Here is a 19430-nt window from a genome sequence, read left to right on the forward strand (position 1 = left end):
GTGCATAAAGGCTCGCCATCCATGAGCCATCGCTCTCGCCGTCCTAGGAGACTCGAAAGGTTGGGCTGTAATGTAATACTCTGTGACGCCCCTGATACAATTACGAGTACCGACGTCGGTCGGCGCCTTTGTTAATGGGAAGCAACTGCCTCCCCCTACACGTCTCCTCGTCCACCTACTTCACAAACTTCACTGTGTATTCACCCCTCCTCCCCCTGCAATTACCCGGGGTGCGAAAGGTGTGTGTAGCAGGACGGCGCCATTAACAGAAAGGTGCTTTGCTAACCCCACCAGACAAAAGGCTTCGGGCTTCCTGTGGGTGTGGGGTGCCTGTGTTTATGTCCGGTACGGCTTCCCTGGGGTGGCCCCCATTTCCCACATGCAACTTGTACAGTCAGACTGTAACTTCCTCCGCCCACCCCTCGGGCAAAACCAAGGCGGGAGGGGGGGAAGTTCTCGCAGACTCTCTATGAGACGCTTCCAGCCCAGGCTGCTAGCCCTTTAAATATCCCCCGCCCACCTCCTTCTCCCGAGACTCGCATTCCAACCTCAGCTATAGGTTTGTTTGGTCTACTCACTGCACCACAGAAACCGGTATCACTCCGCACGCTCCGCTTTCGCCTAGGTTGAGCTCTAGATCGGGGGAAAGAGGACCTCACCGCATCGTCTCTTGCTCCGGAGGTTGTGCGAAAACCATTCTTTGGGTAAACCGCTTTGCAGGTTCTACGCTGTCCTGTGAAAAGTACAGTTCGGCACTATTTTCTTCCTTCCTTCCTCTTGGACTTTCCTCGGGATAGTATCGGGAGGAGGAGGCGGCAGGATACATAGGAGTGCTATGCCAGCTATAAGAGGTCTGTGTGCGACGCCATTTTAAACCTCTCGGTGTGTGGAGCTGTTGTTGAGATTGGGCGTTTGTTATTTTTTACCGTGCGGGAGGCAGAAGAGGAGGATAAGTGCGCTGCGGCGGAGGCCGGAGAGAGCTTCCGTAGCTCAGGTAAGGGTACATTTTTTTTTTATTTCGGGCATCACAGGTTGAAATGCGGGTCGGACGAGAGGGGTTGCCCACTGCTCTGGAGCTTAGGGTGGGCAATGGGGACAGGGGGTGGTTGTTACAGTCCCTTCCGCTGGTAAACTTGTTAGCTCTGGAAAGGGGGGAATTATGGGTGTAGGCAGTGGTGTTAGTAACCGTGATGTAGTCCTCGCTTCTTATTGTTGGCTGTTTCCGGTTCTTCTCCCAGGATAGTGTTTATATTGTGAGCTCTGTCTAAAATGTTTGGTTAATCTCTGGTGGACAGGGCTGTGTAAAAACGGCCCACTCCCTCAATTGTGCACGCTTATCTGTAATGGAACCGCTGTTCATATAGGCTCCACGGATAAGGTTTTAAACCTGGCCCTTCCCACATTTCCTGGTAACTCGAGTGAGATCTTAGTGGCGATCGAGGGTTTGAAGTAACGTCACCGGGTTACTCTCACTGCCACCCAAAACTCTAACAAGGTTGTACTTGTAGCTGCACCTTCCATTTTGCTGTTCATTAGCCCGCCCGATCCCTTTAACTGAGTTAAGGGGGTTCCTGCATTAAAAATAAAGGGTGGTATACGTGTGTGATGTAACTGGTGCTTATGTAAAGCGCACATAAACCTTCGGGTCGAGTTCGCGCTGAATACAACTTCAATAAAAAAGCTCCCTAAGCCCCTAACGCTGAGGTGGGATATCTAATCCGCACCCCGAATTTTCCATTTTGACGTGGCCGTGCTTGTTAGGGATGTGGCTGATTTGCTCTATGCATGTTATCGGAGTAGTCTCCAGGCCCTGCGTGTGCTCACCAGGCTCCTCGCCCCTTCTCTCTCCCCCCCGTAGGAATGTGACTTGTGAATGGAGTTGGGCATGCCCACGTCCTGCTTCAGGATCCGCAGCAGTGCTCCCCATCCTCTTTGCTTGAAGTATCCCCCTCCGCCGCCTTCACACACGTCCTGCCCCGGCATTTGTTTACATAAGTGATAGTGTCCTCCTTTTACTTATAAATAACATTTTGCTTATGGGGGTGTATTGGACTTTTATTTTTTCATAAAGTTGTGGTTCATACAGTAAAAAGTTTGTCCCCTGTGGCTTTTTTATGACCCAGGTTTGAAAGATTGGCACATGTTTCTGTCCCGCCAAGGAATCACGGTTTGTTTTTTATCCCTATATTTCTCCTTCGGTAATTTGAGGTTGTCTATAGTTGAGAACTATTGCCACGGTTGATTTTGATTGACTTTAGTGGTGCTTTGCCAGTATGGCAGAAATGTCACTGTGAATATTTTAAAGTTGTTGAAAGACGCATTGGTTTGGTGCCCACGCCTTTATATATCTGTCATTTGGGCAGACAGATATATATCTGCCTTCTTTTTTTCCAATTCATACTCGTCTGCATCCAGAGAGAGAGACTCTGAAGTTGCGTGGTATGCATATTGATTGTATCGTTTTTATTTCAAGGTATATAGGAACCTGGGGCCTTTGATACGACTCTTAGAATTGTCTTGAAGCACGTTTTTAATTGTGCATGGGAAGGAAGTACATTGACACGTTGTGATTTGTGTTTCGGTGGAGGTGATAGCACGCATCTAATGAAGTTTGCTTTGTGCGCAGCAACCGCCTTTTCATTACATGTATGCGTGTCATTCATTTATCTTGTTTTTTTTTTCTCATCGCTTGTTTTTGTTTTGTCTGACAAGTTAGTTCCCGCGTTCTCTTATTTAGAGGAAGTGAGTTGCAATTAGATTAAGTGGTGTCGGGAACTCTAAAACTGCTATAATTTGGGGGAGTTTTTAATAATCCTGCATCAGCGAAGCGTCCTTCAATGTCATTGTTTACTATTTAGCTGTAAACGCCCATCGTGTGGTTTTTTTGTTGTTGTTTTTTTTGGCTCGGTGTATAGGACGCCACTGTCCAACGCGAAACCTGACCGTGACAACTCAGCCCAAATACGTAGGCCACACCTCTTGTGAGCGGCAACGTGCTTTTGGAGGGGGAGTGGTGGGGACCATTGTTTATGATCGGACCATTGGAATTATGCAGGTTTGAGTAAACTATGCGGCAAGAAAAGGCAAATAAAGCGGCACGTTTTTTAATGGCATTGCCTCATTTTGTCATTCATTAAACTTGGTAAGTGTCTGGGCACTGGTTGCACCTCATTAGAACCAGTTGAACACGCACACAATAGCAGTAAGCAACTGAAATGTGTCTAGTTTTGCAAAGAGCATCCAGCCTGCAGCAAAACTTGTTGCTGCTTTTTTTTTTTGTAACTTTTGAACCGTTTGCCCTAGAAACAAACCTGCAGGTTTTAACAGAGTTTATGCAGCAGAGGATATATTATGTGGCAAATGCGGCAGATTTATATAGTTATACCAAAATCTCGGCACAATCCCATAATTCCAGTGGCCATGTTTATAATATACATTTTGCACATCTCACAATGGTAGATTATCGTGTGACGTTTACTACACACAGTGGATTCGATTATTCGAGCGAGCATGCATGTCATTTTGATTTTTAAAGGCTAAATTGTGTAAGTGATTATAAGTAGGCATTGCTTAGCTTGAATTATTTATTAACTCCTTCACCTCAGCTCTCCATATTAAGTTACGGCAACGTAGGAGCGATCATTCACTCTTGATTGGTAAGTTGTCTTTCGTACCGCAATAAAGTCTCACTATAAATATAGCTTTGTTTAGGCTTTTTTTCCTGGCCTTTAGTTGGCCCTTAAAAATAAGTCGAACAACATTTGGTGGGTACTTTTTGAGACCACTATACGAACTTGGGACTCACTTTATCTTCCCCCATGATACCGGATCACCGACCTTTAATACTTTACTAATTGTCATTCCAATTTCCTGCACTACTGGCAGTTTATGGGTAGTATACTTCCCCCACATCTTACTGTAGAACGAAATGGGCTTATTTCACCATGTGGTGTAATTAATAACTGTGTGAAGGTCGTTCGAGGTTAGTGCCAGATAATGGCAAACTACGTTTCACTGTTGTCTACAGTTTAGGCTGAGATCAGGCTTTTATTTACCTCATGGTTTAGTGATCTGTCCCGGAGAACTAGAACTTTTTTCCCGTTATACTTTAGTAGAACGGCTGTACATGCCCCTCGCGTCTCTATTTCTAACCGTCGTTCCAGAGTTCCCCTGTGATATTGATTGTGGGAATGAATCCTAAAACTTGAGTCTCAGGGAAACATTTGAAGTCAGTGGAATAAGCAAATTGCGTTTTCCGTAGGATAACGTATACAGGAATGTTCGGATTCAGTAGCTTGAGTACCGTGTTACTAAGGTGGTGTGGCAAGATCCTCTGTAAAGTGAACATGGCTTTTGCTAGCTCCGTTCTTAAGCCCCATAGAAGAGTGGATGCATAAACACCGGCCATCATGGAGTTTAACTCTTCCGCCGTTACCATGTCCTTTCATGTAAATTAAATGTTTGGTGCAGCAATGCCTTAATTGTTGCCTGGCTCTCCGGCAGTTTGAATATGAGAAGAGCACTTCACCAGAGCCAGTATGTTTTAGAAAATGCAGAAGAATGTGGATTTGAATTTCGGCCTTGAGGCGAAGCATCCATACTGCAGCCGACTTTAACGTAGGAAATGGCTTCTTCCTTGTGGATGCCAAGCAATGAGCACATAGCGCATGCAACTGATTGAGTTGTTACACCGAGAGTACTTAATTTTGGTCTTTTCATATCTTGGATGTGTGCGTGTAGGGCTAGTTTCCTTCATTTGTTTGCTTGTTCTGATCCTCTGGATTATCTTTTCCCCCCGTATTCTCTCAACTGCAACACTGAAGTGCTGCAGGTGTATTTACTATTTAGCGTGGATGCCCAGCAGTGAGCCAACAGTACATGCACACGGTGGCCATTTTACACAGCAAACATTTATGGTTGACTGCAGTGGAATCCAGTTGGCCTTGTCTGGTCTGAGTGTTGGATTGAATAATCATAGTAAATGTATTGAAGCAAAGTTGCAGAACGAACTAAACAGAAATGGCATGCGCATGCAAATTTCAAAACGGAATGTGCTTCTGTCCATTTATCACATATAACGAATGCCTGCCGACAAGATGCTGCAACATTTCGCTAGCCTCCATTTGCTAGCCTCCAATGTATGAGGCAGCCCCGCGTAGATTTCTAGATACCTATTTAAATAACGGTGCATTAAAATTGGCTTGGGTGGTTGCTTGCACTGCTTCATTTCTGTGGCAACCCTTGAGTGTTTGTCGTAGCCGTTTAACCTGGCATGATTCATTGTTTAAACCTGACATTTTTATTTTACAGTAACATTTTTGAAAAGCATGTGCACAGCAGTTTGTGTCAACAGACCGCGTTTTTCTCCTTTTGGGTGTTCTTGGATGGAAATATACAGTCTTTTTGTCTATGCTTAGTTTATCGTCTTACGGCCTTCCAACGCTTGCTCCCTTCCCCTATCAAGCCAGGAAGGTAAAATATACGACAGTTGAACACGCATCTTTAAACCATCGTTGGCTTTGCACATTTTGACGTGATTTGTGCCTGACCAATCTGTAGATGGCAGAGACGAATCCCCAGTATTAGATGAAGTCTTTGCGTTTTGAACCTACATATCGCAATAGTGTCCCATAATCCTGCTCCGATAAAGCTACATCCTGGGTAGCTTCAGCACGCAATCTTTGAACTGTAATGGATGTCTAGGCATCTGGGCTAAGCAAATGCCTTTCAAATGGCAGTTGAACAGTGGATCCCGAATCATTTTTACACCTAATGGACCTAAAATTGAAGTAATCTGCTCTGCTGTTGGTAAAATTAAGCAAAAGACAATTGATCAAAACATTCACCACAGTCAAGAGATCTGGGTTAAATCCATCATTCTTTTGCTCACCATGCCACCCCACTTTTGACCTGGCCATACGCAAAGCATCCTTGACCCTGTGCCTCATGGGAACAGTCCAGCCCGAAATGCCAAGCCAGATCCTCACTGGACCGGAAACACGCTTCCTATGACCGGTTTCGGGGTTTCAGAACAAATTAGAAGCAAGCATGCAGGGTGACTATTAAGCCAACCTGTGATGGGCAATTGGTGGGCTCTGGCCCACTCTAAGCTAACATGTCTCGGGCGACCACGCATGCACGATCTCTGGCAAGATTCAGTAATAAACTGGCATATGGAGGCATTGACCAAAAAATGAACTGGCTAGCTACAAAGAATCTAGAATTTTACAGCCAGAAGTGTTTAACCCACATTACCTTGTTGCGCTGCTTAGCTGTTACTGGAAATTTTTTTCTTTGCATCGCGCTCCATGCTGTACATGGGATTGGTGCATTTTTTTTTTTAACAATCCACTCTGACTATGCACCCATAGAACCCTCTTTAGAACCCATTCCCAAAACTCACATATGTAGAAGATGTCAATGCACACATACTGTCAAAGGGAATAACCGTCATGAAGACTATTAAGAGACGTGAAGACCTGACTATTACCAAACTTGGAGCCAAGTGACTGAAAACAACAACTCTTTACGGATTGTATATGCAGCCTGTGAACCAATCCTTCACATTGGTTCAGCTTACCAACCTATGATTAAGATACTGTCTGCAACTTCACGCCATACTAATGGATAACATTTCTACGAACACTTTTTTTTTTTTTTTTTTTTTACCCACTACAGTAGTAGCAATTGACATGATCACATGGAAACTGCTTGGGGGCCTCGACATGAGGGTAGAAATGGCTATAGAAATGCCACGATGCAATGATGTAAAATCACACCTGATTTATCAGTAATCCAGTTGGCGCAATTTTATTTAGATACTCCAGTTTATTCACAGGAACTGCTGCCGATAGCACAAGCTGTACAACATCAAATATGCAGTTCCAATTTGGACTTGAGGACTGCATACCAGCATAGAGTTAAATATGTACCTGTATTACTTTTTGTCTATTAAAATGGGATGTCTGCACAGCCATTCCTATTCTCAAGTACTGGCCTCGTGTTGCTTGCTGTATGTGCGCCTGTACCCTGGTGGGTTTTCTGTACACGGTGTACTTTGCTAGCAGCCTCGTCACTTTGTGTAGGGAAATCTTTTTGTTGTTGTTAAGGTCGAGCCTAAGGGCAGCTCTCATACACTGTTCGCTCTGCAAAGCATGCTTTAGTATGATATGTGCTGGAAGCCCCGCCCCCTCCCCACCCTTGTTTTTAATTGGCTTGGGTCATTGTCCTTGGTAAAGGCTGGCTTCCCATTTGTTATTAGGCTTGTTAGTTCCTCTTGAGTACCGCCCTGTCTTCTGTTACCACCCATGAGGACTGCCCCTTTTACTAGTGTCATAAATCTGGTGCTTTCATTAGCAATCCCAAGAACTATTTCCTTTATTATTGTACACCACACTTGGAGAACGCCAGCCTCCGCAATGGCGGCTGCATCCTAACAGTTTGCCATTGTAGTTCTTCCTCTGAGAAGCAACTCGAGCTCTACTGATGGCTGCTTGCATTTCTCTGAGATACTGTTTCTTTATTTTTAATTAAGAAATCCAGGCAGGAGATAATTGCCGCCCACACCGAGGGTTAGACTATGTTCTCTAGTTCCAAAGTCAGCAGCCTTGGGTGGTAAGCCATCTCCTCTGTTACAGGCATTATGATTATTTTTTTTTAGAGGTTTAGACTTTGTTTACCTCACCTAGTCACCCTTATGCTTTGCTGAGCTTCCCCTGGAGCACATGGGAAGTGGCCTCCCTTCGTTACTTGGCATTGTAAATGACAATGGGGCATATGTATGAAACACATTTTTAGTCGCAAACTCTGCGAATCGCAAAAAACAGCGTTTGCAACTAATCCCAATGTATGTTCAAAATCTCCTCGCAATATTAAGGAATTGCAAATTTTGTGATTCCTTAATTTTGCGCAAGCATTTAAGGAATCGCAAATTGCGATTCCTTAAATACCATGTAACAAGCACCCAAGTTGTGCGACTTCTCCTTAAATTGCAAATTACCACCAATTTCAAGTTGGTGGTAATATGCAATTTCGTTAAAAAAATTTCCTTTTGGGCACTTTTCAAGGTGCAATATGGCGCCATTACATGCGCATGTATGTGCGCCGTATGCACACATGCTCATTTCAGGGGTGCATCAGGGTGTCCTTATGACACCCTTTCAATGATTCTCTCAATTTGCGAATCTCAACTTGAGAATGACTTCCCATTCATTTCTATGGGCCTCCCGGCCCATAGGAAGGAATGGGAAGGTATCCTTAATTGCTATTTCGCAATTTGCTAATCGCAAATAAGGAATACTAAAATCACAAAAAAACTGCAAATTTTCAAATACATCCTGTTTTGCAATTCTCAAATAGCGATTCTCTAAAAATCACTATTTGAGAATCGCAGAAACTGATTTTCATACTTATGCCCCAATGACTTATTTTTTAGTTTTTGAAAAGTGTAAATAAAAGGCATTGTTATTTAAACTTGCGTAAATACGAGACCTATTGCATTGCAAATGCTCCTTTCCCTAATAATGGATCCTCTGCTTAATTGGAGACAATAAATTAATAACTGACCAGTCCTCTGTTCTGTGCATTCCTTGTGTGCTGCTGACATTAGAAATGATGACCCTCCTTTTGAGAGGAGTGTTTAGGAGTGTATGTCTGCCATCGAGGAACTTTGACGTCCGCGTTCAGTCGAGTCAATGGTATTGAAACCTTCATTATGGTTTCAGTCAGACCCTCCAGCATTTCGCGATTTCGCGATTCACGAAAAAATCGCGAAATCGGCAGATTACCGCGATGGCCGCGATAATAACAATATTGGCCGCGATATTTACAATCTACTGGGAGACAGCATCACAAACAATGCCCTTTAATTGGCTGTGCGCCCCCTCCCTTCGTGTGTGTCAGCCGGGGCCCGAGGCAGCATCTGAGCACACACAGAGCCGCACGGAGCTCTTCACAGGTCTTTGAAAGACCCATTCACCTGTTAATGAGGCTTTGTTATTCACCCCTCTTTCTCTCTCTCTCGTGGGCTCTCTGGGCTGAGTCTCGCCGCCTCTGCTGGGCTGCGGGGGAGGGGCTCTGCTCGTCCCTTTCTCTGCCCTGTCTTCTCGGCTGCGGTGCTGCTGAGGACCGAGCCCCCCTGCTGGAGCTTCCCTGCTCGGAGGCAGCCGGGAATCGCGATTGGCTGGTGCGCTTTTTAATCTGGTGCAGCGCTCTGAGAGAAAACAGCGCTAACGGGAACTGAACCCCCTCCTCACCAGGGACCAACTTCAGGGCTCAGGACTGAGGCAGGAGACAAAGCCCTCGCACCTAACAACGCTTGTGCCCCAGAGGAGACCGGCGCCAGCCGAGGCCTCCCCATGCGTTGGCAGCATCCTCTATTTTCACCAGACACCAACGTCTCCCCACCCTCGCCCACCTACCCCTCCAAACCTCACCCTCCACCTCGTCCCTTTTCATTTCTCAGAAACTTCTCTACCCTCGTCTAACAGCAGCCCATCTCTCCCTCGCCCACCTCTCTCCAGTACTCTTATGATTTCAGTGGAGTTAACTGTCCAAACCCAAGCCACGGGAAAGCCGCTCTCCTCTAACATTATTAACCAAGAGGCCATTGTTTAGCCCTCCTGACAGGTTCCACACCCACCTGCGTTTTACGGCATATTTCAAACAAGCATTACAAAACAGCTGAGCAAAACATCCTCACATGCACGCAATAAAAACACAGGCTGAAAAAAGTCTAATAGCGTTTGGGAAATATGTGTCAAGTATGAAATATGTTCATGAAATTGAGATGTGTTAATCAAGAGAAAACTAAGAATATGACGAGTTAAAGAGCAATTGTCGGATTTTTTGTTTCGCAATATGGGAAACGTTGTTCATATTTTTTTGGCACATATTTCCCAAACGCTATTAGACAGTTAACTCCACTGAAATAACTTCCATCCATTCACGAAGATGATGATAATGGAGATAAGGAGCCAGATGAGTATGATGCTACATTAAACAATTTTAAATTTGGGGGGGGGGGAATGAAGTGGTGACGAGGTTCAGGGCCTGCTGTATGTGAACCAATCATGAAGGCGCCTCCACAATGGCACAAGTGAAGACAAAAAACTGAAATCGTGTACATTATTATTCATTAACATTTTTGTGTCCTATATGCAGCCTTTAAGCCAAAAAAAAGTGTCTACATTGTAAATAAACCAAATATACGTGGTTTCATGTTGTTAAACAACTAAAAAAACGAAGATATCTGTGTTTGTTGTAGGAAAAACAGCTAAATAAAATGCCGCTAAATTGCCGCTAAATTTCCATATTTGTGCCGCTAAATTTCCATTTTTGTGCCGCTAAATTTGCTAATCAATGCCGCTATATCCTGGGGGGTCTGTTCAGTGAACTCCACTTGAAGGAGATGCTGTCCTTGGAAGCTGGAAGAATACGAGAGCACCAAGAGAATGCAACTTCATTGGAAGGATATAGCTTGTGTGTTTTAGGCCTGTGGATGATTCACCCGATAAAGAACGCCCCGTCTAGGGTGTTAGTCTCAGTAGTAGTGGAGTTAAAAAAAATAATAATAATCTTCTTTCCTGTACAGTGCAGGTACGTTTTTAAGCTTATCAATAAGGACTAGGACACTTGTAACTACGTTACAAAAAGGTTCTCTAGATAACCCTCATAAACGCTATGTATTGCGCTGTGCGGTTTATATTTGTTCTCCGCCCCACATAGTCGTTATGGCATTTATCATTGGGTGATCTAGTGTGCTGCATGCCAACCTCAAGCCTGAGGTAACCTCTGGAGTAGCATAGCAGTGTCCAGAGAAATGTGTGGGTATCACCAAAAAGAAGGGTAATTTATTAAAAGACAAACTCACGATCCGAGCAACTACTTTAATAAATGGGATGTGGTTTGTTATTTAAAAATATATAGATGGGTATACTCTCGGACCGGGTCCGGGGGCAGAGCCAGCACCAGACGCGAAATTCGCCTCTAATTGCGGCCTGGGACGACTAAGTCCGAACCCCGAAGATTCAGAAACTTTCTTCGCTTAAGGTAAATTGAACCTTACCATAAAACTACGGTGGGTAAAATCACAACCCCTGAATATACTACACAAAAGGTGGAAGTATTGTTTTTTAACCTGTTTTGTCCTGACGAATGCTTTATATACCCGACTGGGCGACAAAGAGCAGAAACATGTTGACTGTTTGTTTAAAGTGATATGCGAGGATCCAGTTGCTTGGTCCGAGAGTATACCCATCTATATATTTTTTAATAACAAACCACATCCATGTATTAACCCCTTCGATGCTCATGACAGAACGGTTCTGTCATGAGCATCGGTCGAGCTGTGCTCATGACTGAACTGTTCAGTCAGGACCACGCTCATTTTAATTAGGGCTCAGCACCGGGGGGGGGAATTGGCGCCGCACGGAAGCGGTTAAAGTAGTTGCTCGGATTGTGAGTTTATAATTTAATAAATAGCCCTTCTTTTTGGTGATACCCACACACTTCACTGGACACTGCTATGCTACTCCAGAGGTTACCTCAGGCTTGAGGTTGGCATGCAGCACACTAGATCACCCAATGATAAATGTCATAACGACTGTGTGGGGCGGAGAACAAATATAAACCGCACAGCGCAATACATAGCGTTTATGAGGGTTATCTAGAGAACCTTTCCTTTTTGATAATCATATCTAACCTGGGGAACTGACTGGATACCAATTCCTCCTCCCTACCTCTGATTAAATAGGTACGTTTTAAGGTACGTTTTTAAGGCCAGTTCACCATAGCCCATTGACTATGGTCCTGGCCGAATTACTGCAATAGTTGATCCTCCCATCTATTGATCTAATCCATGCAAATGTAATTCTAGTCTGCACATCAAATGGGTAATCTCATATCCTATACCTTAATGGTTTGATTTTCCTGAATATAATCGTTCTTGCTTGTGAGCTTCTTTTTTTATTTGTTAAGAATGCACTGAAGCTTCATTCTTATAACTGATGCTCAATGTTAGTAATAAGGGGTGTAGTGCAGGGTAATTAAATGCTATGATTGGTTAAGATGGCGGTTTCATGCATCAGTGTTTAACCCCTTTGCGGCGGCTATTCTGCCGCAGTGCTAAGGGGGGAGGGCGGGCGCATGCTGGTGACGGAACCGCTCCGTCACCAGCGTCGGTTGCGCTGTGCTTATGACGGAGCGTTTCAGTCATGGCCCTGCCCGCTCAATAGAACGCCCAGCGCAGGCGTGGAATCCGCGTCGGGCGGGCCATGACGGAACCGCTCCGTCATCAGCACAGTGCCACCGCGGCTGATGCCTGAGCGGTTCCGGCATCAGCAGGGATGGGGTTAATATGATTAGTGGCATCTGCCTTTATTACTTTGGTGTTTGTAAATACAGTATTGGCCTTCTCGCGGGGAGTGCATTGACTGAGTTTGTGTTAATTGGTACGAAAGTATGTCTTTGTCTCTACTTTAAACGGACCGCATCTGCTATTAATCTGGTGCTGTTTTATAAAGGCTTCCTGATTATCTGTGCGCTTTCGGGAAAATAGTCATTATGCATAAGCCTTACAACGATGTATTGCATTATGTAATTCGCTAGCAACAAATAAGGCAAAGCATTGGATTGCCCAGCAGAAATATTTGGTCGTTTTCGTATAGTGTGCAAAGTCCTAAAGCGGAAACAAACTCTACAGTAAATTGTGTCCATGTGATGATGGAGCTTTTTGCCAAGTGTTTACTACTGGGTATATATCTAGTAAACCGCCCTCTAATTTTGTGTTTTTTAAAGCACTCAGTTTGGTAGCGCGGCTATACGCATGACTTGTGTGGCAGGTGATGCCACTTAACTTTAGATGCATTTCTAAAGTAGTACAGGTAGAAGCGAGGCGGCCACGCAAAATCGGACCAGTGAAGCCCTGAGTGGCTGGGAGCACATACCTGCTTGTTCTTCGACGGGACCTTGCCTGCTGTCTTCCCCCGGCGCCGCAGTCCCTGACATCGCGCTGTGTGGGGGAGACTACAATCCCCAGCATGACTTGCGGCAGGAAGCCGCGGGATAGCACTTCCGCGCTAGGAGGCGCTACAAAAGTCTCTCAGTAGTACCGCGTTGCGGGAGCGCCGTGTTAAGGCCGGGACAAGGCGGGACCATCTAAGGCCATCATAGGCCAGAGGAGGCCGGGACGGGCCACCACCCCTGGTTGTGCTTTCAAAATAGGTAAGACATCTTGCGCAAAGTTCCTCAAGCCTAAGCTGGTGACTGCTGCTACTCATAACATGTCCTGTAAGGGGGCCCCGAAAACACCTACTGGGTCTAGGGACCTGGCCAAGGGGTCGATGGTCCAATACCTAATTAAGACAACACAGTCTACAGTACAACAACCCGCAACATTAGCACCAGACCGACGGTTCACCGACCGTTCAAATAGACATCATTTCTCCTCAGTTTGCCGTCGCATCACCAAACTTATCATTCCTTGAGGAACTCAATAGTTTATGCCATTCCAAATATGCGGTAGTTAAGTCGACATCAGAGTATACCAATGCCTCCTTTTGTCCTATAGTTTTCACAAGCCCCCATCCCAGCTCATTATCCCCACCCTATGGAAACCGCCTGGGTACTTCTCTCTGTCCACCTGAATCAGGTAACACAAACCCTATAATGATTTTCCAGGACCCCTCTGGCGAAAGAAACCGATCAGCGGACAAACCTACAGGCACCCATGCTAAGGAGAATAAATTGCCTGCACCCTCAATTACACCAACACTCTTGGCCCAGATACAAACTAGTATTAATGCTGCAATACAACCATTACTAGAAAGAATGAACAATCTTGGAGATAGGATCACGGCAATAGAGGATAAGATTAAGACAAACTCGCTCCCCCCAAAAAACCTGGCAGACTTCAATCCATCACAGCCTTCACGTGATACTGTAAAGTCTTTAACAACTCCACAAAGTAGTGTCTTCCAACCCCAGGTATGCCACATCAACCCAGCGAGAAAGTTCCCATCAAAATAAAAACACTACCTAGCTGTTCCTTTACAACGGGGCTGAATAAAGTGACAATACCACCTAAAGGGCCATTCCCCAAGATAAGGAACAGGCAAAGGAAAACAAATCACATCCATTTACCACCGGAGGCTGCTCCGTTCGTGGGTGTCCTGTCTGGGGTGCCGGAACTCTCAAACGGAAAAAGTGAACAGGAGTTGAGAAATAAGGCACTATTTTGGCTAACAAAGAATAGACCCCTACCCCCTAACATTGATGGTAGAATACAATGTGTTAGAAGGGTGGGATGGTTGGGTCCGCTCCGAAAAGGGAGATCTGGTGATCTGGTGTTGATAAGGTTCATTAATAGCAATGCTGTCCCTTACCTCCAATCTTGGAAACCACAGATAGGAGACGGACCCATACACACCTGGGGGCTATCTGATTTTTATCCTAGAGAATCATTACACCCCCACTCAAGATTATCGAAGAGACTAACTTTTGGCTGGGCCTATACAGCTCCGGGGTGAGGGGTTTTCAACATACAGCCCCTGACTGGACATATTTACTTCCTGACTTTTCTTAAAAGTTTTTATATCCTAAGGTTATCCACCGCGACATGATTTGAAATGTAATTGTGTATATATTTTGCAATGTGCTTTTATGGTTTTATACTTAAAAATCGAATAAAGTTACTTACTTACTTACAGGTAGAAGCCTAGTTAGTTTTGTGTTAATGTAATTGCTAATGTGTTTTTTTTGGGGGGGGAGGGGGGGGGGGCGTTCTATGCCTTGCATACTTCACCGTCTGAATGGCCAACCCTCATCAGTTGCTCGAGCAATTTTGCCCTTTAGAATTAATGCATCGGACAAATCGGTAATTGTTAACCTTCCAACCCAGTTTGTTCAACTAGGAATTCATTTTCTGGCACATTTTTAAGTAAAATGTGCTAAAATACTGCACCTCTCCTTGACCTACTAACGCTAGCTCCACCTCATCCAAGGAGGGCTCCTGTTCAGATAAACATTTGAGGCTTAGGTAAACAATAGTCAGACCTCCCTTAGGTTGCTTCTCAGAGCAGCATCACCTGGATCCCTGGTTTGTATGACCACTCAACTTCATGTGCTGTGCCTCGCCTCTGGTAATAAGGTGGTGGGGATGTGGTGGCAGCCGAAAATTCATGTTCAGGAACTGGACATGCATAAACTAACCAAATGATCAATTTCCTGTAGAAGCGTACCTCCTGTCGTCACCAGATATGATCCAGTATAGGAGTGATCTTGGCTTTGTAAGGAAAGAGATGTAAATCATCCAAATTTTGAAAAAACAGATACCATTGAAATACTTAAAGATAGTTTAATAAAGCGCTTACTTAAGATTTTTTTTTTTTTAAATGAATTGCTTTGGGGGGTGCGGGGGGGGGTCGGTCTAAATTAAATGACCTGGTTTATCAACCCAAAAGACACACTCCACTGGGTCCTTTCCAGTGGTGGCCGTTTCCAAGAATGGGGCAGCTTGATTTTCTGTGAGTGAAGTAGTCAACTAGTTCATAATTTTAGGTAATCCTGAGGTTTGGGTGGGTGCTAGTGTGTGCATTTGTGAAGACATGCCAACACTCTAAATCGCTTATCTTCTGCAGCCAGAACTGATAACTGGAGACCGTATTTTTTGGGAAAGTCTTACATCCCAGCTTGTCCCATGGCCCCCGATCCCATTCAACATAATGCTAGGTTAGCAGAATGACTTGTGCAAGTAATTTTCACCTAAACTCTTTTTGAACACTCGCTGGATTACTGGTGGTCCTAATGAAACTGGATGTCCTCTGCACCTTACAGAGAGCACTTAAAGCCTGGGCCCAATTTCATTGTAGAACCAAGCTGCATCAGCTATGACCCGGTGTGTCAACTATTTTCCACATTTCAGGGAACCTGATTCTTTAGCTCTGACTAATGTCGAGGCCATGTCCGTTGAATATCGTCAGCTTTTTAGAGAAACCCATAATCTACATTCTGACGAGCCTTGTCCTGAACTGTGTAACGAGGTAGCTTGGAGCTATAGATAAGGCTATGGTGCTATGCTCAATAGGAACTACCACTAACTCTTACCAGAGCCACCTGGTTAACAGGCACAACCGCAATCAGAACTTGACAAAAAAAAACACAGAATTGTGAACCACTCCTAAAGCTCAAATGCATCCAGCTGGAGCAGGCATGAAGCTCTCAATTCAGTATAGTAGCTAAGCGTCATCCAGGAAGGCTGTTATACATGTTGCATAAATGCCGACCTTATTGAAGTGGTACTTGAGATTAATTCAGCGTATTGCCACTAACTGACTGTTTTTTGACCTCACCAGAGACAACCATGCACACGCACTATTGGTGAAATCTATTGTTTAAAAATTAAAAAAAGCTTAATACAGGCTGGAACTTGTCCATTACTTATCTCCATTAGTTGGCTTCCACGTCTGTTTCCTTTCTTTTGACTGGTCAGTGCCTCCAGGCGGATCCAATGTTTGTCCTTGCTATGCATCTGGGACCTAGTTCAGTCTCCTGTCTGCAGCCAGTGTTCTGCCATAGCTGTAAGACCCTGCATGTACTTTTTATTTAAAATACTTTTTTCACATGTATTCTTGATTCCATGCATCAGCCTCACTCCCAGTCTAGCTCCTGCCCTCCTCCCAGTGTCTGATGGTGCACCCTCGTGTCCGCTCATCACACCCTCTCTCCTCCTCCTACCTTATTGTGGCTTCCTTCCTTGTGTTTCTCTCCCCCCCCCCCCCCCCCCCCCCGGTCTTTTGCTGCTCCAATCCTCCTACCAGTGCGCATGTAATGTTGCTTCCAACCTATTTGTTTGCAGCTCCCTCTATTGTCCGCTGCACCTCTTCTGTGGCTCCCCCTCTTTTTAACTTATTGTACAGCAGCACTGGCAGTTGTTCAAGCTTGCTAATTAAAGAGCACTATACACCGCCAGTATTGAACACGTCATACTGTTTTTTTATTTTTTTTATTTGCAATTGACATTGCGTCGAGTAGGACATCAGCGCATGTTTAAAAGTAACATTGACAAAGCCAATAGATTGCGCATAGGCAAAACCTATTGGCTTTGCTAATGCATGCTACCCACCAGTTTCAATCCTTTAACCAAGGACTTTAAAGTATCCAAAAGGTAATGTTGCAAGGCTACACGATACCAAATAAAGTACGGGACTAATTGGGGGAGCTTGGGAATGTGTTTTTTTTTAATTTTATTTTTTTAATAAATTTAACCTTGCGTCTATGGTTTGGACTTGACACCCTTAAAAACTTTTAGGAGAGCATCTTGTACAAGGGGCTAAATGCAGAAACGTGGACAGTGGTAATTTACAATTTGTTTTAAGCAAAAATATCCTATGAAAGCCTGAAGTGGATACATAAATATCAAAATGTGTGCGTTCCGAACATCGGTATAAACTTCAAGAATGTTTAAGTTGGTGCTAAATAGATGTCCAGTTCAGAACAAATTAGTCTTTCTGAAATATAATAAAATTGATAGGAGTGGTTTGTACACCGTGACCATGAATGCCTAGTACTCTTCTATGCAAGTTGAGCCAGAAGAATGTGTTAATTGGGCTTCGTATTATTCCTGCTAGATTCCCCTGGACTACCCCCTCCCACCTCGGTTTTAATGTTTATTTAGCTAGTTCTGCATGATTTTTCCCAGCACCCAAGTTCTCTTCTGAGTAAATTGGTCTGCAATTGGAAATGTTATGGTGTTGGAAGATGTTTTGAGTCCAGTGGCCCTTACGAGTGCCACGAAAGCTTTAAAAAGGCCAAATGGACTTAACATGGTTCGCAATTCATTTTCCTTTTTTTTCTCGTTGAAATTAGGGGTTCATGCTTTTTGCTTTGTAAACCCTTTGCTGTACTTGAGTTTTGTGTGTTAGCAGGCCTTCAATATCTGAAAGATAACTAGATAACGATAGCCCATTGGTATTGGCGTTATATCTGGAGCCAAAATAAATTAATTATTTGTAATTTTAGATGGCCTCGAAATCCGTAAGCAAATCCAATGGGTTATTTCACACACTAGATAGATGAACGTTCAAATGGTTTTTTATTTTTATTTAAGATTTCCAGGCACCCTTAATGGTGCTGATCATCTTGGATCCGATTATTGGATTACTGAAGTGCAGAGTTTAGTGGGGAGCTTGTCCATGTACTTTTTTATTAATCATGACTATTCTTGTTGTGCATAAATGCTAGCCTCCAAGAGCCACCTTGTATGAACTGCCTTCGAGCAATCTGATAGGGGGGAAAAAAGCACACCCTTCCTATTTCATCACAGCAAAATTGCATCCCCAAACTTTATTTGCCAACCTTCCCCCATGATCGCAAAGTCATCTGGATTACACCACATATATCCTAGTTCTACACACCCGAAATAAGAATGCTGAGGCCTCCTGGTGGTGGTTTGGGTTTTTTCCTTCTTTACACAATCTTATCATACAGCTGTCTAGCTCAGAAAAATGGTGTGAACGTATTGTGACTTTGCAATTAAAGATCTTCCTTCCTTGGGCAGAGCTTGGGGATCTACATTTGATGTTACAAAACAAATTGCCACCATAAAAAAATTCTAAAGTAGTCTTGATGCAGGTACCTGAATTAAAATCTATGTATTGGTCTGTAATGATAAAATCCAGTGTGGGAACTTTACATTATTTTTTGTTTAAATTGAGTTACATAAATGTACACCACTGTTTTTTGGAAGATGCAGCAGTGAGTTGGGGTTGTATGTGCAGTCAAGCATTCCATTCAATTTTCTTTATTCGGAGGCATTATAGCATCCAAGAAAGCATCAGACAAAATAACCTGTGGTTGAAATATAAAAATCGCAAATAAAACAATTTGTGTCTTGACTGACGTTACATAGTATTAGACTAAAACAAGATGCCAGTCATTTATTGCTCAAATATCTGTGATACAGTAAAAAGATGTTAATCATGGCAGTGAATCGGCAAATACGAATTAATTTAACATGGACATGCCAGCTCAAACAGCAGATTTTAATAACTACTTAACATGTACACCAGTTTCCTCATTATTTAGTAATCCGAATATTAAAGCAATCAATTGGCATATTGTATTCGTGTTTGATGCAGGAATTTCCGGATGATTTGGAAAATGGGTAAACAAGCTTGGGATACCCAAAATCAATATTCTTGAATCTTTTACATTGGCCAATCGAGTTCTCATAACTGGGATGATGCGATCACAATATTTTATGTGCATACATGATTTATATTATACTCCTAGTAAGATCTCTAAATGGAGCATGACCACGGGTACTAAATGCAACCGGTGTGGTTTGGATGCCGCCAATGCAGTACATATGTTTTTTCAGTGCCCTAAGCGTGCTGAATTTTTTTCAGCATATTGAACTTTTTTGGGGGTAATCT

The 19430-nt window shown here is 43.8% G+C and overlaps 1 protein-coding gene across 2 annotated transcripts in view; it reads left to right on the top strand.

Moving 5' to 3' along the window:
- Nucleotides 1-466: 466 nt before the first annotated feature.
- CTNNB1 (catenin beta 1) overlaps nt 467-19430 on the top strand; it is a 67534-nt gene continuing 48570 nt past the window's right edge. The window contains exon 1 of one of the 2 annotated variants that reach the window (XM_086941726.1): nt 467-994. The gene's annotated coding sequence lies outside the window, so the exon portion shown is untranslated. The remainder of the gene's footprint in view (nt 995-19430) is intronic. The other variant, XM_086941727.1, reaches the window with a different exon arrangement.

The sequence above is a fragment of the Lissotriton vulgaris genome, chromosome 10 (assembly GCF_964263255.1).
Source record: "Lissotriton vulgaris chromosome 10, aLisVul1.2, whole genome shotgun sequence".
Lineage (NCBI taxonomy): Eukaryota > Metazoa > Chordata > Amphibia > Caudata > Salamandridae > Lissotriton > Lissotriton vulgaris.